The 23,128-nt window shown below is 40.3% G+C and overlaps 1 long non-coding RNA gene across 1 annotated transcript in view; it reads left to right on the forward strand.

Moving 5' to 3' along the window:
* Positions 1–14,525: 14,525 nt before the first annotated feature.
* The window catches only part of LOC127375285 (uncharacterized), a 54,162-nt gene continuing 45,559 nt past the window's right edge, over positions 14,526–23,128 (forward strand). Inside the window, exon 1 of the long non-coding RNA XR_007887356.1 lies at positions 14,526–14,737. This is a non-coding gene — a long non-coding RNA (uncharacterized LOC127375285). The remainder of the gene's footprint in view (positions 14,738–23,128) is intronic.

Raw genomic sequence — 23,128 nt, forward strand, 5'->3', positions numbered from 1 at the left:
TAATCACTAACCAAGCGCTCCCTTCCAATCTGGCGGTCTATTTAAACTGCACAATTTCCCAGCTCTCCCTCTGCTCTGTCAATGTTGCTGTTGCCCTGCAGCCGTATTGCTGCTGCTGCTGCGCTGTAAGCCCCACCACCACCCCAGCATCCACCTGTAGGCTCCGACTACGGGTTAAGGTATCTCTGTGTAAACATATCTGTGGGGAGTGATGTGCAAAAAACGCTTCACACTACATTCACATTCACACACATTCATACATTGATGTGTAGGTGGCACTAGGGTGTCAGATATAGGGAAGCTGTTGTCTTAGACAAATGCGTGTTAATATTATAATTGCTACTGATCAGGCATTAATGAATTAAAGGCTTTAATATATATATAAAACCTGCAGACTGGCCTGCTATGTCACGGTAGCCTGACATTCTACCACAGTCACCAGATACTTAGCCTCTCTGAGCCGTTACCTTATCTAACGTTACAACACAGGTAACACACAGAAACTTTTACAGTCGCCCGTAAATGTGCTTGTAGTGACTGAAATCTCCAGCGGACTCTCTGTTTCCAGCACAGACACGGAGAGTCAGAACACAGATTAAGCTGTTGCCTAATTCACTGGTTGGCATGCAGGAGGTGGTAACGGGCTGACTAGCTGGCTGCGAGGACTTGTTGGCTAGCAGAGTGTGTGACTGTCAGACTGGCTGCAGTGACCACACACACACACACACACACACACACACACACACACACACACACACACACACACAGCAGCTCGGGCTTCTTGGTAGATTTACTGCTCTGTATGCCAGCTGCTTCATAATCATCTCCCTCCACAGCTCCGTCTCTCTCACTGCCTTCCTCTTTATGGCCTTCATTAGCATCCAGCACTCCAGTCCTCCCTCTCTTTCTCTCTAGTGTCATTTCACTCACTTTTCATTTAAATGCTTCCTATCAATTCGCTTTTTTTTCTTTTTTTAGAGCACAAGGGAAGTGTCTTTTAATACATCTGCCACACAAACAAACGTGTGACATTATTTTATGAATATTTCATATTATATTCAATGCATAACAATAACAGTACAACAACTGATAACCTGTACAATGAACCCAAGCAGTGAACACAATAACTGCAGGACGTTTGTGTAAAACCAGAGATTTGGATGAATTCTGAGCAGATTATTATTATTTATTATTACTAATTAGAGATTAGATTTCCTGATATTTTTAGGAACCTTTTATAAAATTCTGTCTGTATTATGTTTATATATTTATTTTTTATTTTACTTTTAAACAACCATACATATTTAATAGTCTTCCCTTTTGACAAATTCAATGTTTCCCTCTCATTGTTCTATTAGCTCTTCAGTTAAGGTAGAATCCATACCATCTTAGAAGGTTCTAATGCAATGGAGACGTTGAATTTACTCCAGCAAATATGAACATCTCCTGTTGCCAAGTCATACCTATGGTTTGTACTATTTCCCCCCACTCATAGAGCACTTTCACTAAGCTACGAGCCAGAGAGTTAACGTTATGCTACAATTTGACTACATTTATTTCAGCGCATTCATTTACAATGGTAAACAAGCAGTTTCACTGTAACTACTTAGTAGGTGTCCTACATCAGGTATTCATAGTGTTCAGTATTGTGATACTGTGATAATGGCATGGAGCAAAATAACGTTTCAAGATGACGACTTACACTGGAAACTCTGTAGAACTGCAAAAGAGGCATGTTAATTATCCATTAATTTCAAGCTATGCATATTACATCATCTCTCAAAAGACGAAAGATATGTGAACAAACTGCAAGGTTTTGGGTACTTACACCCGCTGCAGTATTTCAATGACTGAAAACAGTCCCTGCCAGAGCTCCACTTTGGAGATGTTTATGTCTATCTTGTGGAGAATCCCTCCCCTTACACTGCCACCAGAGTGAAAGCAGACAAACGTACAGACTAGGGATGTCCCAATTCAATCTCAAAGATCAGTGTCTGAGACATTCAAGGCATTTTTTAACTGATCAGCTATATTGAGCTTTATTGATCCAATCTGATCTTTTATTTTACATCAGCTGTCACACTGCTGTTTGTACTAGTGATGGGAATTCCGGTTCTTTTTAGTAAGCCACATGATTTGGCTTAGCTCTCCAAGAAGAGCCACCTCTTTCGGCTCCCAAACGACTCTTCATTTTACCACTTATACCCTTTATAATTCAGCCAAATTTAGCGCTGTTTTGACTTATGATTTGTATGTGTACACATATATCACCTAAATTATTCAATACATCCCTTGTACTGAAGTAAAAATAAAATTTTCTAATATCAATATATTGCTGCAGCCAACTGTTTTCATTCCATTTACAGACCCTTGTAACTATTAAAATGCGTCCAAATGCTGCTTCTTTTTCTGCTGTCACTCATCTTCGCACTGCACCGCATTCTTTTCTCTCCTTCTTTGCTCCTTCCACCCTTCTATGAGTGCTGCTATGCCCCTCCCTGCTTGGTGGTATGATCCTTGTCTCTCCTCATGTGATTGGTTGCACAGCACGCACGTGACATTCAGTCACTGCATGCATGGAGCACCCGTAGCGCAGAGATCATCATATCATTGTTGCCTTGTATTACTTTACAAAATTCCAAATTAAAAAAAGCAGCTCGTGGACGGGAGCCGGCTCCCATTGTTCACTTAAAAGAGATTTGCGACAGACACATCACTAGTTTGTACTGGTGAAGCTATCATACAGGGTGCAGCCATCGTAAACTCTCTCTCGCTGTCCGCCTCTCCAGTCTGAGCTCTGTGTATGTGAGCAGAGCAGGATCAGCTGTGAAACTCTGCAGCGGAGGAGAGAGCGGTAGAGATCCGACACAACCGCACTCAACACTGCAAGTGCAAAAAAATGCTTTTTGAACAAAAAGCTAAATTCTATTTCTACTCTGTGAAGACTAACTTTTTTTATTGATTGCATGTGAATTGTCAAATAACTGTATACAGTATAAAGACTTACAGCTGAGAATGAACAAAACAAAAGAGCAGTTTAAGTGTCTCCGGTGGGAAAATGACACCTGCTTTTTAGGAAGAAGAGTCTTATGTTTTATGTCCCTCCATGTGTAAAAGTGGTCAGAGACTATTTCAGTTAGTCACCGTAATACATGTCACCACTACTGCTTGGGCTTCAGCGTTTCCATGGCAACAAAGAGCCCTGGAGGCCTCCTGGAGCACACCGAGTATCGATCAGCTGATATTACATGTGAACCTCCGAGGCTCGTCCCTAATTCACAGGTCATTGTTTGAGTGAGTGAAAGAGTGAGAAAAACAATGTAGGATGGAACTGGTGAGCAGCAAAAGAGAGAGAGAGTGTGTGTGTGTGTGTGTGTGGGGGGGGGGGGGTGGTTGTGGAAACAAGAAGAAGTAGACAGAGAGAAAGAAAGGAGAGAATGACAAATCAGTGTTTGTATTCATCTTTTCTGCCTTCATGTCTGGCTAAGCAATCTGCTGGTGCTGCCCTCCTCATCCATCATTGTTATAGCCGCTGAGCAGAATGTCGGACACTGTTCTGCGGCACGCGTGTGTGTGCGCCTGCCTTAGTACTGAGGGGTATTGCACAAAAGTAGAATAAAGAAATCCAGGATAATTGAGCAAGCGCGGCTTGACCTAGCCTGCTCGGCGCATCCTGGCTTAATCGGTTGCACGTTAGCCGAGCCAGGATGAAAAGGCGCGGCTATGTTAAGCCAGGTGTAGATAGTCGGGATAAGTGCGTGTTCACAGCATACTGAACTAGACCTCGCGATCGCTCACAGAATCATCGATGGGAACATGGATAAGAGTCGCGCTTCATATTTCACGGCCGCTGAACAACAGCTACTGATGGAGTTCTATGAAGAGGTGGAAGATATAAGAAACAAAGGCAATACCAATGCCATAATGAAAGAAAGAGAGAAAGCCTGGCAGACAATAGCGGACCGGCTTAATGCTTAAGTAGTCCAAAACTGTACAATGAATAAACAGTGCTCCACTGGAACTGTCATCATTAGGCTCCAATTAAAGGACTAAAGGAGTTACTTTAAGTCCACTAATCAACTGTTGTACACTTTGCTTTAAATGTGGCAAGTAGAGGTTCATGTTACTCAGAAAATGTAAAGTATGATTAAGTGCAAACAATTACCCACAATGTGTGTCATTTAATCTATTTTTATCTATTTTATCTTTCTATCCTTCATAAAGAACAAACTTGTCTGGCCATAAAAAGACCTGGCAGCAAGTTACATTAAAAATGTTTAAAAAGTTAAATGCAAGAACATTTTGCAGGCTGGTCAGTGACTGTAAAGTAGATAACAGTGAACAAATGAGGTGAATAGATTAGCTGTCTGCTGACATGTTGAATGTCTGTATGATTGTAGCAGTTTAAAAAAAGCCCATAGAACTGGCACAGGGGGCGGCCCACCAAGCCAGGATATGTGCTGCAAATGATTCCTTTATTGAGGTTCTCTGCATCCCCAACAGAATAAAGGAAGCTCCCACTTGCAAAACATCTCAATGTAACACAGACCATCTGTGGTACAGTGAGAGCATGGCTTCCTGCCGTCTGGTGCTGTATTTTTGGACCCAGCAGCCTACATAAATATCTTAGTCCATCACCTGAGAATCTGTATCTCTCAATGAGATAGTCCTCTCCAACAGCCAATGGGTCTGACCTGTCCCAGAAGACTCTTTCATGACTAAATGCTCGTCTGAGGATTAGGGCTTCCTCATCCACTACATCCTCCAAGAAAGGGCAAGCCATTATGAAGAGGGAACAGGTGAATGGGAGTTGGATGGATATAGAGATAGAAAGATAGAGAGATAGAGAGATATCCTTTTTGTCCCACAATGGGGAAATTCCAATGTAACAGCAGCAAAGTGGATAGAGAGAAAACAGTATAAATAAACAGTAAGAGTAGGGAAATAATAAAAAACACTATGTACTAGATGTGTGTACTATACTACTACTATGTACACATATACTATATTGCCCTTGTCACAGATTTCATTGAAAACACCTTTGCAACTTCATCAGCTGTGTTTTGTAATCTCAATTACTGCAATAAAACACATATTTATGAAACCTCTGACGGCATTTAGACAAGCAGTCTTCATTAGCATAGCAATATAACACTTGTCCTGAGTAACAATACTACCACTTGAATCAATATAAAAAGACTGTTGCAATTACAAACAGCCAACAGATTTAAATTAAATGAGAAATGACAATATATATGTAATATTTTAATGCAGGATAATTAAAATGATGCAACATACTTAGAAAGACCATGGACATGCTGTAAAACACATTAATTCCTCACAGGATTGATGATGGAAATACAGGTGAATCACTAGGATTAATCTTAGCCTGGCTGTTAGCCTGGTCTGGAGCAGGCTAACTGCAGAGAATAAATCACCATAGTAACTTGGCCGGGATAAGTTAGACCTGCTTTCATGCAACCGACTTGAGGCTAAATTCAGCCAGGATAACCAACATATCCCGGCTTAATCCCTTATCCTGGTTTTGTGCAGTACCCCTCTTGTGTGCAGCCATGTGTGTGTAAGTGTGCATGTCTCACACACACTCTCTCAGTAGAAGAGCACAGGCTGTATCTCTCCCATGCTCACAGGCACTGGAGCCTGACTGAGAGGGAAAAAGTTGAACACAAAGTAAAGGAACATTCCGGTATTGTTATTTTGGGAGGAAATTATAGAAAGCAATGAATGACATGGAACAGAGTAAGTGAATAAGTAAGTACAACAGGAAATAATAAAAACTTTAGATTGTTTTGTAGGCCTTACTTATTTTATGTGTAAACACAGTTGTCCAGTTTTAGTCATATTCAAGCGAATTAGCAGCAAGCAGCTCTGATTTTCATACTTAGTGACTTTATGTTTACTAGCCTATTTGAAACATATTTACTTGAGAATTGAATTCCACATTAGTGGGTGGAGGCTTAATGGATTTAAAGATATAAAGATGTAAAAAGACTATCAGGAAAACTCATCTCTGATCAATATTCACAGGAAATAATCAGTTCTTGATTCATCTAAATGTCTAGTTTTACACAAACCTGCAGCTATTGTGTTCATTGTACAAATAATCTGTTATGCATTGCATTAATGCATATGCACTGAATATAAATTAAATATCCATGAACTATTTTACTGAGTCAGTCTGTTTTGGCACTTAGTCATTTCTGCCCACACTGCACCACCAGGATTACTCTGGATACAGAAGAAAACATCTGAATCTGACGATTATGGGCCAAGAAAGGATGAAATTATGAGGAGATGCAATTTATAGATGTGTCTCCTTGATGGATATCGGGAGATGATACAACTGCAAAAAGTAAATACTGCTGATTGTAACAAGCGGTGTGTGATGTCTTTGCGTTTAGGTTGGAATGAGTTGGGAAATTTGGGATATGACTGCAAAAGGTCAGATGTTTTTTTGTATGTAGGTAATGTATTGGCTTACACCCCTATACAGAGGATCACTTTGAATGTAATCAATACAATTATAAGACATTAAACAAAGGACTTTTGGAAACCTCTGTAAAGGATCCCTTCAGTTTAAGTTACTGTCCAATTTCGGTGTTACAGTTTCAAGATTTCAGATTCTTTAATATGTGGCTCTGTTGAAGATCAAGCTTGCTAGCTTGGCCCCAAATCAGTAGAAACTGCTATTTGAAAATAATGTGTGTTGTCTTTTGTATAACATTGTCCTCGTGATCTGGTAAGAAAGAATCAGCAAGGAACTTCTGTGATAATGCAACTAATTATTTTTAGACTTGAGTTCTTGTCATGTATAGTTATAATTCTACATTTCTGGTGTGTCAATAGCGTTTACATCAAATGATGCATATCCCAAACCCCCCTAGCATGTTCAGTTTTAGGAACTCTGTATTTCTGAAACCCTGTGTAGAGCAATGCTGGGGGGGTTCCCATTAACAACTGCATCTCTGTTTAAACACAGGATTCAGGTAGACAGCAGATGGACAGCTGCTTCCTCACAGTATGAAAAAACTGTCCGAGGGAATGACAGGACGGCAAATCAAAACGCACATGATGATGTGTTGCTATGGTGATGTCGTATTGTTTACAACAAATGGAATAAAATATATTAAATACAGTTATTTTGTGATTATTTTATGTAATTTATTTATTATTTGCGCCTCAGGTATTAAATACTGTCACAGAGACTGGCAAGAAGTTAAAATATTTTAACTACAATTACCGTTGCCAGTATTTTCTGCTGGCCTCACTCAAGATTACCGCCCTGCTCTCATCCATTAACATGACATCTGGTTTGCCGTCTACCATTTGCCTGATTCCATGTGAATGCAGCATCAGGGTTAGGATTATGTTGTGTTTAGGGTTAGGGTGGTGCCGAATTAAGGTACTTACTTTGAAACATTAAAGGTCTGGTGGTTGTCAATTAGAAATGCATAAATCAAAATGTACATGAAACAGGTGATTGGAACTGAATGTATTCCATGTCTTTAAGTGTGGAGCGATGTATGTCCCCCTCCTCCCCCACAAGTACCCGGGATATTGACTGACTCAGCATGGGTGGTCACAGCCTTCAGCCTCATCATCTCACCTGCACCATCACTCAATTATTCAGCTGCACCATCACTCATACATTCAATAGATTTTACAGACAGGTGACAAATTACTGGAAAACCCAACATAAAGTGTCAAAGTCAGGTGTTGGACCACTGTGAACCTTCACAACAGCTTCAGTGCTCCTTGGCAGTAATTCCATCCCTACCTGCTGTTAGTATGCTGTTTATAACTGCATCTAGATATTGTTATCTGGATAAGAGAAAAAGGATGCACCGCATGTGTAAATGCAGATTGCAATTGGTATGTGATCAAACCACACCCACACACAGGTGATCTGCCATTCATTGTGATGAGATTCATTTTTGACTACATTCTGAAAGAACTTAACATTTTTCATGATTTGTGTTCATTACAGTTTTTTTTTCGTTTTCCAGAGAAAATCCAATGATTCTGTCCTCACTATTCTTTACACCACACTTGCTTTTACTTGTGTAAAGATCTGAGTACTAACTCTCGCCTTCAACAACTGCGCATGGTTCTTTTTGATGACTGGCTGGTTGGTCTGTGGCACTCTTGAACCAACTGCTTCCTCTTCTGACTCTTTCAAATACACACCAGCAAACACACTGCTATGCATTTTTAAAGAAAAGAAGAATGAGTAAGCAGTAACAACACATGCTGTACAGTGGCTAGATACAATCAATCTGAAAGTCTGCCTGATGTGCTATAGTATAGGAGAGTAATGGAATCATCCGCCAGGTCTAGTGCTCTACTCACATGGATATGTACAAATTAATTGTCAGCTAATGTAACTTAGTTTCGCAGCTGGCCAGGCAAACAGTGTAGGTACCAAATGTGCTAGACCTGCCACATAAGCTATCTTTCCATCAGGAAACTTTGTTACTGACCTCAGTACTGGGGCACCCTGAAAGCTCACCTGGTAGAGCTGGAGCCCCATGGACCAAGGCTTAGTCCTTGCTGCAGTGGTCATATGTTAGAATTTAAGTACAGTCCATTTACATTTACCAAATCAGTGAATAAAGTTGCATTTTTGCACAGTAAGTGAGGCAAGAACTGACTCAGCCATTTCATTGTATGCAAAAATCAACATTTTAAATTTTGTTTAAGGAAATGTTGAACTCTTTTGCCCACATACTGGCTTATAAGAGACATATTGTGCTAGACATGTGATAAAGACATAGGTTTTGGCTTAATAGGGACTTTAACACCGGGTTGAGATGGCGTCCCTCTCCTGATGGAACTATTTGTTACTTTTATCTTATGACTGGGAGCTGATGAGAAACATGCATTCAGCTCAACACTCTCAGACATGCAGGCTAGCACCTCAGGGCTAATGTTGACCTCAACAGGGTGTGTGATCCTCTGCTTTCCATCACTCTGCTGTATGTGTGGCCGTTTAGGGCGTCAACCTGACACGCACACTGCTGTTTAGATTTGACATAGCTTCTGTCACTCAGTGAAAGGAAACGTCTGCTGTATTTCTGTGTGTGACATAAGCATGCAGTCCAGCCATGTCCCTGGCCTGGTGAGGCGGATGTGTGTGCCTTAAATATATACATACAGTACTGGTGCAACACAGCAACCCTCCTCCCACTGTGCAGTATGATGTATGAAAATACAGTGTTTCTATGCTAGTTATGTCTGATTTCTGTTGTCTCTAACCTGTGCTCTGTGTTATCTATTCTTGTATACACAGTATATATTGTTACCTGGACTCATAAACCTTTTGTTATTCAATTTACTAATAACACTTTATTTTCTGCTTATAGACAGACACACACATACTTAAAAGCCAATTTAACTTTGCTGTAGTTCAATTAGAAATGACATATAGCAATAGACCTCATAGGGATCCTGGATTGAACAGATCAGGGAAAAGGATCAGCAGTGCTGCCTCTCTTCTGGCCCTCTGCTCTTTATTTAAGCAACATGCTACAGTCTGTCAGCTAAAGCTCAGGCCTCAGTGGTCAGTGATGTTAGCCAGTGATAGAATGAAACAGACATTGCAAACATTTTAAAATGGCGCAGATATGATTGTGTATGTTAGTGGAACAACTACCTATGAGCCATATGTGTTACTGTAACTCTGGTCTCTGACATGGACCTTAATCTGTACCTGTGTGGCAAGGAGTGGAGTTCTTAAATGTAAATAAAGGGGGAACTAAAGATAACTAAGGGAAGGAACTAACTTAGGGACCGACAACCCCACCGGGGACTTGCACCCCAGGATATGAAAACCAAATTATATAAAGGGCCCAGGGTCGAAACTGATGAGGCAGAGACAGTAGGTAAACAGAACAAATGTTTTCATGAACAAAATCGATCTAAAAGAAGCCAACTATAACAATACTAAAACTCTAATGAAATACGTATAATGAACTTAAATCAGTGGGCTGGGGCCTCAGTGGGGGCAGACTACTGGAAAAATACCCCGTCTCACAAGTCTGGGGGGCAACACTACAAACACTACAACAAAATCATGCACTAAAAGAGCCCCAGTGCCTACTTGCATGCAACGGGACTGAGGTTCCACCATGGTGCCTAGCCGCCCACCTGAGGACACCCAGGCCACACCAAAACTCAAGGGAACAAAAGAAAAGACACTCCTGAAACAAAGAAAATCAAAAGTTAAGAAAACCAACAACCCCATAGATAATTAAACAATCTCAAAACATACTCAAGCAAGATAACAGAAATGTATTTCAAAGTAAACAAACGTAATAAATCTGGACCAAGAGAACAAATCAAAACCAGACAAAATGAGCAAAATAAACAAAAGGCCAAAACAAATGAAAAAGCTGGTCCAAAGGGAAAAGAAATAGGGAAAAGAAAAGGCAAACCTAACAAAAACAAAGCAAGACAGAACAGCAGCAGGTGAGCCTAAAACACAAAAAGGCATGTTAGTTGGGGGGACAACTTTAAACCACCAGGAAACACTAAAAATGGGGACCCTACTCACCACCTTCAGCAGGCAACCACCACCAGGGACCAGCAAGAGGCTCCACTGAGCGGCTGAGGCCCTTTATACTGCACGTGGGCAGGGGGAGGAGCTGAGGGAGGAGTTTTGCTGGACTACCGGGGTTGCGTTCACAACACTTCACTCTGGTTCACTACACCTGCATCAAGGTCTAGGGATGTGTGTCTCCTTCACTGAGGACAATATGCATCTTGATGAATTGCCAACAAACCAATACACTAAAGTTACAAAAAGGTAAAGGTCAGGAAGCCCCCAGGGATTACATTTTGTCAGTCAAATAATATATATGTTTTCCCATTTCCATTATGGACACTCAAACTTACCTTCATCACCACCCTCAGGACAAACACTTTTGAATGTGTGATATTTAAAAAAGAACCTTGCTGTGGCTACTCTAGTCCCCTGCAATTGATTCCTAATGTTGTTTTGACCCTTGAACTTTTCTTCTAATAACTTGTTTGCAGTCATGTGATTCTAATGATGCATAAAATTCAGATGGAGGGCAGGAAGTGAAAAGCAGAATGGATGAGATGGAGGAAAGTCTGTGTTGTGCTAGTTTAAATGATATTAGAGTGAAAGGTACAAACAGAAAATCACAACGTATGTTGGATATCAATTATTAACTGAACTGAAAGACTTGCCCTTCCTGCATGGGAATTGACATCGTTCAGTGGCTCTGTTCAAAGCAACCAGATTCCTTTGATAAAAACAGTCATTTTACCTTGCAGAACACAGTTGCTGATCTACCGCTGCATCGATCAGTTTATTCGTGTCATTGTGTGACTTTGGTGTTTTCACATGTTCATTCGTATCCAAATTGCCACTGCAAGATGCTGTGGATCGAGGCAGCGGTGGAACAGAAGCTTTGCAAGCTAAAATTACTGAGTCTGGTGGCTTTAAAGAGAACACAGATGGATACAACGGTTTCAGTTTCCCAATATTTTAAATATACATTACATTACATTTTGCTGCTGCCCCGTCCACAGAAGTATCATTTCTCCTCCTTATGAACAACACCTTTTGGTACTCAATAAAAGCTCCTTGTGGTTCCTCGGTTTGATTATTTTCAGCAACCATACACAAGAATAGCAGTTTATGCAGAGAACTGACTAAACTGAACTGAACTTTTTTGCCTATATTTGATTACATTTTAGCAAATGGTTGAATTAGCCATTAGCACTTATTGTGCGCAATGTACCAATGGATGTACAGACAACTATCCTTGGATTGCTTTGATATGGAAGAAAACGAATATTCTCAGGAACTTTCTGGAGTTTCTCTCACTTCTAAGAGGATGTATGATGTTTATTCACGATGGACATGAGAGACAAATTCCCTAGATGGTGTAAGTCACACTGAATCTAAAAATTCATGCAGCATATCACACACACCCTGAACTACAAAAGCACACCAACCCTGCTGTGTTTTCAGTAACACCAGGAAATAAGGATACGGTCGAGAGTATGTCTGTGTTTGCAAAGTGACCGCTAATGAATACCCACATCCATCTGTCACTGTTCAACTCGTTACAGCGGTTATTTACCCGCTTAACATTTAAACGTAGACTAGTTCTATCTAAGAACTAGGAGCTACTTCCTTCTTTTACCGACTTTTCGTAAAAGTAAAGTTTTTTCACACACTAGCTTCATTAGCATTAACATTTAGCAATGTCTTCTTCCTCTCCTCTGTCCTGCTCAGTATGTCAGATGTTCACTTATTCCTCTGCCTCCTTTAGTGATAATGGTATCTGTATTAAGTGTAGTTTATTGACTGCACTGGAGGTGAGGCTCAGTGAATGAGAAGCACGGCACCGCACCACAGAGAAATCTTTAGCCGCAATAGTTAGCCAGCCCCCAGTAGCCGGTGTGGGCCGCCCCAGTGTAGCTTCTGCTAGCCGTCACCCGGTGGTTCCCGAGCAGCCGGGAAGACAGGGAGGCTGGGTGACTGTCCGAAGGAGGCATTGCCCAGACAGCAGGAGCCCACGGAACCAACAGGTTCATGTGTCCAATATATTTCCCCACTTTAACATATGTAAAATAAGATATATATTTAGACATTTTTTTCTGCTATCAATCTTCATCAGTTAACTTCAAAAGCCCCAAAAGCCTTAGAGACTCACTGTCTAAAGATATAGTTACTCTAGATGGCATTACCTTGGCCTCTAGCACCACTATCAGGAATCTTGGAGTTATCTTTGATCAGGATTTGTCATTTAACTCCCACATAAAGCAGACCTCTAGGACTGCCTTCTTTCATTTACGTAATATTAGAAAAATTAGACACATACTATCACAGACAGATGCAGAAAAACTAATCCATGCATTTGTTACTTCAAGGCTGGATTACTGCAACTCTTTATTATCAGGTTGCCCCAATAAGTCCATTAAAACACTCCAATTAATTCAGAACGCTGCAGCACGAGTACTGACAGGAACTAGAAAAAGAGATCACATCTCTCCTGTACTAGCTTCTCTGCATTGGCTCCCTGTAAAATGTAGAATAGAATTTAAAATCCTCCTCCTCACCTATAAAGCTCTTCATGGTCAGGCCCCTTCATATCTTAAAGAGCTCATAGTACCCTATTACCCCACTAGAACACTACATTCTCTGAATGCTGGGCTACTTGTGGTTCCTATAGTCTCTAAAAGTAGAACAGGAGCCAGAGCCTTCAGTTACCAAGCTCCTCTCCTGTGGAACCAGCTTCCAGTTGTGGTTCGGGAAGGCAGACACCCTCTCCACATTCAAGAGTAGGCTTAACCCTTTAAGCGCCAAAGTCGCAAAATTGCGACAGGACGTGGTACTGAATCAAACAGCTGTTTTCTCCTAATAGAGTGTTATATCTCATTCATACTCCCCTCCACTAGTTGGCAGACATCCCATACTTAGACCTTAGCTCAGAAAAACGTCATGTTTTAATGCAAAATGTTCGAGGAAGACCCGTCCAAACTGTTAGGTGAGAAACCGGAAATAGTGCGCCAAGGCGCAATTTATGCTGAAGCGGTATTGCTGGATTTAGGAGTTATTGAGACGAAATAAATGAAAATGGCAAGCAAAAAGTTGACGCTTAGGGAAGTGATGGGTCTCTTCTATTCGCTGACCCTGATTTTGAAGGGGAAAATCTACCTTTGGGAGATGACGGCTGGTCGTTTAGTGAGCGTGATAGTCACGGTGCGTCTTTGCACCGGCGCTGCCAGGCAGAGCGGGGAAAACACACAAGCACTAACACACGACCCTTTGCCCAACATAGGTGGGATTACTACACAAACTCATAGTATCAGTAAGGGAGCTAATGGATGTGGTAGAAGTAGCGGGGGTGGTGAGAATAGCGCTGGGACCAGCGTTAGTGTTCACTCTTTCTACCGCGCCGGTCACAGTGCGTCCATGCGCGGCAGTGGCGCAGCCATCCGATGCGGCAGTGTATTCATATTATAATGATAATAATAATAATAATAATAATAATAATGAAGAAGAGAATAAAAAAAGAAAAGAAAAAGTGTCCTCCAATGGGGGGTGGTAGTGGGTAAAAAATCATAAAAAACGCCTACTGTTTACATGAGTTTTGTGGTAGTAATAGTTCTAGTTTATGACTGTTGGCTTACAATTTACTTTTCCCTGTACATTTGATATGTGGACAACATTACAAATCAGATGGACGCCCTGCATCTGATTTGAAATAAGTTCAACTCTCTTTCAAAATATCAGGTATTTCATGGAAATTATATAATCCAATATGGCCGTCACCATATGACGTCATAATATGCAAATTAGATGGGAAAATTGACTACCTAGATAAACTTTAGGTCATTCTCAATATTTGTCTCATTTACACTTTGTCTCTATCTCAAACCACTTTCAAGCCAGAGCCTCCTGAAATTTAGATGTCAAAATCTAGTATTTTTCAAAATAAAACCCGGCGCCTAAAGGGTTAAGACATTCCTCCTTGATAAAGCTTATAGTTAGGGCTGGATCAGGTGAGTCCTGAACCATCCCTTAGTTATGCTGCTATAGGCCTAGACTATCGGGGGATTTCCCATGGTGCACTGAGCTCCTCTCTTCCTCTCTCTTTCTGCACTCATTCATGTTCCATTAATGCATGTTACTAACTCCACTTCTTCCCCGGAGTTCTTGTGCTTTCTCGTCTCGCAGGTTCTCATGGATCCTGCTGGAGCCTCCTGCCATGGTCCTGCTTAACTGCCATTGCTAATATCACTGATATTATTGTTATTATTATTATTATTATTATTATAATTATTTATATTATTATTACTACAGATACTATTATTACTATAATCACTGCTAATTGTCCCCCATCGTTGTTGTTGTCGTTGTTGTTGCCGTCGTCATCATCTTCTTTATGTTCATCATCATACAAATAAAATTGAATTGAATTGAAATGTTCTACAGTAGCCCAGAACGGACACACCAAACACTGGCTCTAGATAGGGCCTCACACATTTGTTTGCGCATTTTGCTGCCACTGGAGTTCCCCCTACATAATTGCAATACAAGGGTGATGCAAGGGGTATTCAGTTGGTTGCAATTTGCAACCTCACAGCTAAATGCTACTACATCCTACAAATTGGGTAATTAAAAGGTATGACGGACAGTACAGTTTTGTATTGATTTCTCTTTATTAGGTACACCAGTACACTCTAATGCAATCTGGTACAACTGTCATTAGTTAGTTCAATTATATTCTTTAACACAAAGTGATAATAGATCATAGTTCAATCTGTGAATCCTGTAAAAAATGTTAAGTTCTGAACTTTGTGTATCGGCCGATACCGACACAGTTGTTAAAATAATATATATATATATTATTATTTTTTAAGAAGCATACATTACTTGCTACATTAGCCTGTATGATTGCTATCATTGTGGTATGGCCTGGCTCAGGTTAAACCCTTTGTCAGAGTCAGTAGTGTGTGGGCATGACTTCGCTATCCTGGCGAAAAAAAAGGTGAACAGGCACACAAGTAACAAGGTCCCGTTTCCAGGCTAATAAATTACATGGTTTTGGATCCGTGCATAGACACATACTCACTGCTATACTGCCTACTCCATCCTAACTTTTCAAAATGTCTATCTAGGTACCCCTCTATTGTCTTTCCTGGATATGCAGGGCTCCCCAGTCAAGTTGGCAAGAATAAATATGCAACATCCACTTAGACTTTCAAACCAAACCTTGCTGTGAAACATTTTAGTTTAAATGGTGGTTGGTTTAGGCAACCTACTTGATTAGGATTGGGCACAAAAACTCCTACTTGATAGGCTTAGGAAAAGATTGTGGTTTGAGTTCAAATAAAAACAGTAATGTCAGATATGTAATGTAACATAATTTAAAAAGAATTCAGTGATTACTGGACATGAACAGCCTCCTGTGTTCAAGTCCTGGGCTTGATTTACCCATCCATTCTCCACGACCACCAAGGCAGACTTTAACACTTTTTACTCCACAACTCAACTTTAAAACAAAACAAAAAATAAATATTAAAAAAAAAAAAAAAAAAAAAAATTATAGGGGGAGCAAAAAAAAAAAAAAAATAATATAATTTTAACAAACAAAAAAAAAAAAAAAAAAAAAAAAAAAAAAAAAATAATAAAAAAAAAAAAAAAAAAAAAAAAAAATAAAAATTTAATTAAAAAAAAAAAAAAAAAAAAAAAAAAAAAAACAAAAAAATATAAAATAATAAAAAAAAAAAAAAATAAAAATAATAATAAAAACCCCCCAAACTAAAAAAAAAAAAATCCAAACCACCCCCCCCCCCCCCTTCCAAACCTTTTTTTACCCTTTTTTAAAAAAAAAATAAAAAAAAACTTAAAAAAAAAAAAAAAAAAAAAAAAAAAAAAAAAAAAAAAAAAAAAAAAAAAAATAAATTTAAAAAAAAATGTTTTTTATTAGGTTTAATTTTTTAAAAAAAAAAAAAAAAAAAATAAAAAATTTTTTTAAAATTTTTTTTTTATAAAGTTTTTTTTCCACCTTACAAAAAAAAAAAAAAAATACATGGATTGTATTCCCTCTCCCACCCAATCCCCCCTTGTCCCTCCATTCCCTTAAAAAAGACCCAAATCCTGCCTATGGGAGCCCAAGGGGGCCGGCAGGTCCCTCTGTCCCCTTTTTTGGTGATTTCATGCGCTGTTGGACAAAAGGCAGTTGACATATTCACACATTTGCCTTTTGAAAATGTGGAATGTGGAGCATCAGCAAAAAGGGCCATTATTTTGATTTGTGCCAGGATAGGTGGAGGCAGCAGGAGGGGTGGGGGGCTGCGTCTCTGGAGGCAAATAAAGCAGCAGTCATCTTCTCGGCATGTGGTGGTGGTATCACTGTAAGCGAACAGAAGCTTTACTGGATGTTTGTACACTGAGATGAGAGCTAAAGCACAATGTAAAATAAACAAGGGGAATCCTTTGGGAGCATGTGGTAGCTAGGACCCAACTCTGCACGTCTTTCTGCTGGATTTAAACCTGTCACCATTAGTCCTTATTGAAAACAAGAGACAGAGGCACATACGGAGACAGACAGGAGGCTGGGTAACAGATATAAAACTGCTAACGGAGAAAAAAAAATCAAGCGAGGGTGTCAAAGACGGAGACCCAGAGAAGGAGGCTGAGTGTGAAAATGACAGAGAACAGAGAGGGAGACGTGGATACCAAAGACAAACTTGGTAGGAAGGAGAATGAGAGTGAGAGGCAGCAACAAAGCAGCTTTACTCCATTGTGCAAGACAACAGTATGAGTAATAAAACTGACACATGGCTGTCTGTGCTGGTTGCGATGGCCCCCGATTCACTGGCAACCATCCAACAGAAACCACAAGCAAAGGAGTTGCACAGGAAACAAAGCAGCAACAGCACCGGGGTCGCTCTTCTCCCTGATTCTGCCAACCGCAAACATGATGCACAAATAACCTCCCCCGCCACACTACCAGACAGCATGTGAATTAAGCTCTTGACAAGGAATTTTTTTTTCTTTGTTAACCTGTTATACTGTACAGTCAACAGTCAACATATTGGCTTTGCCCTACCACTCTGAGAGGAAATAAAAGCAGCCCGGAACACAAAGGAATAGCTTTTAGATAGATGATTGTGATGCAATTTCCAAATTGAGCCCATGACATGCTTGAAAAAAAAAAGCTTTTTTATGCTTGTCAGAGCAGCAAGCCTCTCCATATGCTGATGTGCTTAAAAGCCTGTAGTATTTGTATTATTGAACTGTCACATCATGAGATGCCCGTGTTAAAAAACCTTTGTGGACCAGCTTCTGTCTATGAGGTTGTCTTCCTCCTGTTACTGCAGTTGTAGTAGAACAATTTGATTTTCATTTAAGAGCTGAAGAAACTAAAAGCCACTCTAAAGCCACGAGCAACCCGTAGAAGCTACAGTAGCAGTGTTTCCATCCAAGTTTGTTGCAATTTTATTTTATTTTATTTTATTTATATTTTTGGGGCTTTTATTGCTGAAGAGACAATAAAGGGGAGGGATCCACAGCAAAGGGCCAAAGGTCGGAGTTCAACCCATGGCCGCTGCAGCAAGGACTCCAGCAGACTTCAGCTTTATCGGGTGAGCTACCAGGGTGCCCCATGTAGCGCATATTTTATCCGGATTTGGAGTAATTCAGCAAAAAAATTAGTACTTGTTTCCATCGACTACCTATTCTAATAAGAGTTGGTGAACAATATAAACAGTAAGTTGCGCCAATTCTCCAGTTGGAAAACCAGAAGAAGACAGCACAACAAGATCACGTAATTAAAAGAGTGGAGTCAAGCCTCAAAACGAAAACAGAATGAAAATATTTGGTTCCATCAGATCTGTGTGGATGCAATATAGAGCAATAGGAGCGATGAGGAGACTGTTGCGGTGGAAACAGCTCATCAGTCATGTGAGTTAAGTGTAAACTATGTAAGAAAAACAAAAAGTTTCTATCTCCCGTTAAGAGAGTCCCTGTTTCAAAAAGAGCTAAAAACCACCTCAAGCAATCGTGAAAAATAATTTTGCAGTTTCCATCAACCTTTTCTAATGTGATACTTCAAAATGTGTTGAGGGACACAAGGCTAATGTGAATTACACCTTGTCATAAGAAAGTTGTTTGATGGAATGAGCAATATGGTGATGATTGTTCTTCAAAGAAGCAGTAAAGGCCAGTGTTCCAGCCCAGTATCCCTAGGAATTGGGTTTACATTGGACAAAACAGTTTACATCCAGTACCTCTAATATTTAAACTTAGGAGCAAAACAAACTGCATGGAGTGCTGCTTGAGTGTAAAAAAGGTGACCGTCTGGTGCTCTTCAGTTAGGCATTCCTAAGTTTAGAATTGTTGAAGAAATCTGAGGCACTCAAGAGGGCAGTGATTTTAAAAGCCTTCAACATCTCATGGCTATTTACTCGTGGTAAAAAACTAATACCTTAACCTTAACCAACTGTGTTAGCTGCTTGTCACTAGCCATAACCGAAATATTTTCCTAACCTTAAGGTCATATTTTGACAAAATCTGGTGTTGCAGCGATTAGCCACAGGATTGTGCCACAGTGTGTGGGGCTTGTTACCGCTGTGAAACAATAAAAAAAATAAAATGTTATTTATCTCTCTCAAACAAATAGACATAAACCAAAGGAAGCTTCTTGGTTTTGTTATTTTGAAGCATTGGCTGCAAGCCAGATGTAGACATCAAAGCTTGGTATAAGAAATAAACCAAGCGAGGACACAACTTGTTATCACAGTTTGGCCAATAAACTCTGTCTGGGTAGCGCCTGGTTTCACTGGTATTTCTTGTTGAGTGTTGAACAGTTTGACCAAAAGCTGCAGCCTAAACCCTTAAACTGCCCCTGCTCAATTCAATGGGAGGATGGCGCTTTCTCCGCAGTGCCCGATTTAGTGTGAACGATACCATAGCTGCCATTATTTTCTGCTAAATGTCATACGTGTTCTGAAAGGCAGGGTGAAAAACCTGCAGTCGTAGCCTTTTCCGGCTCCATCCCACCGCCTCCCTGATCTCTCACCAAGAACTCTGTCCATTGTGTGTCTTTGTAGTCTCAACGTGATGAATTGTATGGATAGGGATAACACTTAAAGACTGCCTCTCCTTAAAGGCATTCATGGTATTGAAGTAGGTGTGTGAAGAATGAGAACAGAAAACTTGAGAGACCAGTTAAAACACTGCCTGCTTTCACACCCCAAACACATTTGGCCAAACGCTGTCAAATCTGCGAAAGGGCTATATGTTTGTTAAAATGAAACAGTTTCATCCTCTGTGTATGTGATATGTCTGTACTCTGCAAATTCTATTACATGGTTAGGAAGATATCTTGTTTGCACAGTTGACGCCCTGATGTGTCCACAATGGGAAGGGTTCATCCTCTGTTGACCATATCTGTGCTCAGCAAATTGTGGAAATATATTTTGATCTAATGATGCCAAGAAAAATCACCAAAAACATTAGAATGAATCTTCTGGGTACTATCAATAATCACACCAAAATGTATTGGTAGTCTGGCCAGAATTTGTTCACTTCAAACAGACTACAGTATTGGATGAACATATGGACAAACCAACCAACCTTTGGCAGTGCTTTACCATGACAGAAAATTCATATGATTGTTTCAATGTGGTTGCTTGGCCAGTGGCCCTTGAAAATATGACACTGTAGGTATCCCTCTCAAGCTATTTCCTGACGCTCAGGGTTCCATGGTCCAGTTAGCAAGAAAACATAGGCAAATCCAGTTAGCAAAACTAATTGTTTAGGTTTAGGAAATAAATTGTAAGCTACGTTGTGTACCTGATATAACTTAAGTACATGAATATATTTCATCTACATCTTATCTACATATTTTGACGCTTGGGCTACTGATCAAGCAGGAGTATTTGACAACTTGGGAGCGAGAAGTGGCTTGGATTGCTTTGTGATCGGCCTCCTCTATGGTTAAGATTTGGGTAACTTTAGGTAGCTAAAAGTACTTTGTTATGCTTAGGAAAATATTATTGTCATTATTGAAGAAAACGATAATTAAAGCAATATTGACTCAATAGAATGTGAGCCATAGTAATTTCCACCCAGGGTGGATGGTTGGGTGAACAACTTTTAATGCTTGGGTACTTTCAAAAGACACACTGTAGCACAATACCACAACATCCAGTCTTTTATTAAAAACACTGTCAAACACTATAAGAATAAATTGTCTTCCAATTTAGCATTTGCAGTTCTTTGCATTGTCAACATATTTAGCTGCATTGGGATTAAGGGACGGACTTCAAAAACTAAAGTTTGAGCGCTGTGTGGAATAAATATCATGTGTTTACCCATTTATCATCACAACATTTCAATAACTATTCTTGCATCTGAACGGCAGAAGATTTCCCCCTGGGGTATAAACTAATATTGTGGTAGCACAACACACACACGCACGCACACAAATTGGATCAAGTAGAATCAACACACAAGATGATGGGTATTGAGTATAGTAACACGTGCAATGGTAGATAAGAGTTGAGAGGGAAGTGTGCTAATACGAGTAAATGAGAGAGAAGAAAGAGTTGCACTAAAAGAAAGAATAAACAGAGTAAAAGAGAAATAAGAGGGTGGAGTAGACTCCTCCCTCTCTCGGCTGCTTCTTCACTAAACAAGAGAGGACAAATTGATTTTGTATTTCCCAGCAATGTGCATACATTTCCCTTTGGAAACAGTGAGGGGAAGGCTTCCCTGCTCTTAAAATAGTGCTGTTAGTGGATACGCACAACAAGGCTTGTGTTTGTCTACACGTGTCCTCACCATTCATCCATTAACTCTGGGGCAGATGCATGAAGGGATGTCCTGTGCCTATTCTTGAAGTAGCCAAGCATCTATGTGTTAGACCGTCACACAACCACAATATAGTCAAAAGTGCTTTTACAATGATGTCAACTAGGTGTACCTGGTTTTCCTGGTTTTGGCCCCTGCCTACCAACATCTTTTTGTTACTTCTGTGCTGGCTTCATTTTATAACCTTGGATGTTGTTCCTTGGTTTTCTGATGCTTTTGATTTGTGGTAATAATACACCTCTACACTTTTTGGACAGATTACACTAGACTGTAGCACTGTAATACCTAATTGTGAACTAGTAAGTATGTGAGACTGGCAACACTTTGAGAACTTTAACTGTAAGTGACGACAGGAATCTGTGGCTTAATATTGCTGTGAAGCTGCCAATGAACTCATTTTGCCCCATCACCCTTAAAGTAATTCTGAAGCCAGTCTTGAAGCAGTATTGGTATTATTGGTAAAGATCATTCAAACCCAGCCAATTAAACAGAACAAATGTCTCTGGCCTCTGTGTGACTCCTAAAAATACCTGAATATACACAGAGACAGAACGAGAAACTCTCTAAAAGCTCAGTGATGGGAACGTTTTGAGTGCTGCCAACTGCAGACTGGGCTGGGGGAGTGGAGCAGGGAGGGGGGACTCTGTGATTGAGCTATTATACTCCCAGAGTGCAGCTCAGTTTTGATGAATGGGACTGAAGCAGTAGGGAGTAGAGACACGGTTTTTGTAGGGGTGGGTCAGGGGCTTGGTTAGGAGTGGAGTCTGAAGGTGGTGGATGCAAAATGGGTTGCGTGTGTTGTGCTTAGTGCACATAGTTGCAGGTCTATGGTGAATTCCCTGTGGAGTGAGAGCCAATCTGTGCTCAAGGCCTTGAGCTATTGATCTCCTCCTGGAAGCCCATCATTCACCCCTTTTACAGCCATCCTCCACCCACCCCATCCCTTTCGTCCAGCACTTCCCTCAGCCCTCTACAGACCAGTTGAGGAGGTGTGAAGGCATTCATATCAACATGTTAAGATTTGGGTCATTCTCACCCCCATCCCACCAACGCGAACCTAGTGTTAGTTCTGGGCTAGTGTCAGTGCTGGTTTAGAGTTGGTTTACCTTGAGAATCTTCTGAGAACCGGTTTGCTTTTCTACAGGCAAGAGTGCGACATCATCAGTCACTGTATATGTCTCCAACGTTAGCTATTGTTACCGAGGTTACATTAGCTGACTAGCTAGCCAGCTGTTGGTCAGCTTACATTATACAAGTGATGTGAGGAACTGGACTGCTTGGGTAATGGTAGCTGACCAACAGGTAGCTAGCTATGCAGCTAGCACAATGTTAAGTTTGTATATATCATCTATGTTACGTTTTTATAATTAATACCAGAAATGATTTGCTAGTTAAAAGCTAATAAATACATAGCTGGCTGGCTACATAAGAATATTTGAGTTTTTGTTACCTTAGAATTAGTTGTTTTTTTTATCTACAGAGGGAGTGGGTCCACTGTGTTGAACCACCATGTTTCTGCAGTAGCCCAGAACATACAAACCAAACACTGGCTGTAGAAAAGACCTTTTGTATTGTTCACAAGTTTTGCAGCCCCTGTAATTTCTCCTCCTTCCAATTGGAAGGCTGATTGCTTGATATTAAATTGGTTGCAATCTGCAACCTGAGTGGTAGATGCCACTAAAACCTACGCGCTGGTCCTTTATGTTGAAAGTGTATGTTGCTGTCGAGTTTGTGCAGCTAAAA

Source organism: Dicentrarchus labrax, unplaced genomic scaffold (assembly GCF_905237075.1).
Source record: "Dicentrarchus labrax unplaced genomic scaffold, dlabrax2021, whole genome shotgun sequence".
Lineage (NCBI taxonomy): Eukaryota > Metazoa > Chordata > Actinopteri > Moronidae > Dicentrarchus > Dicentrarchus labrax.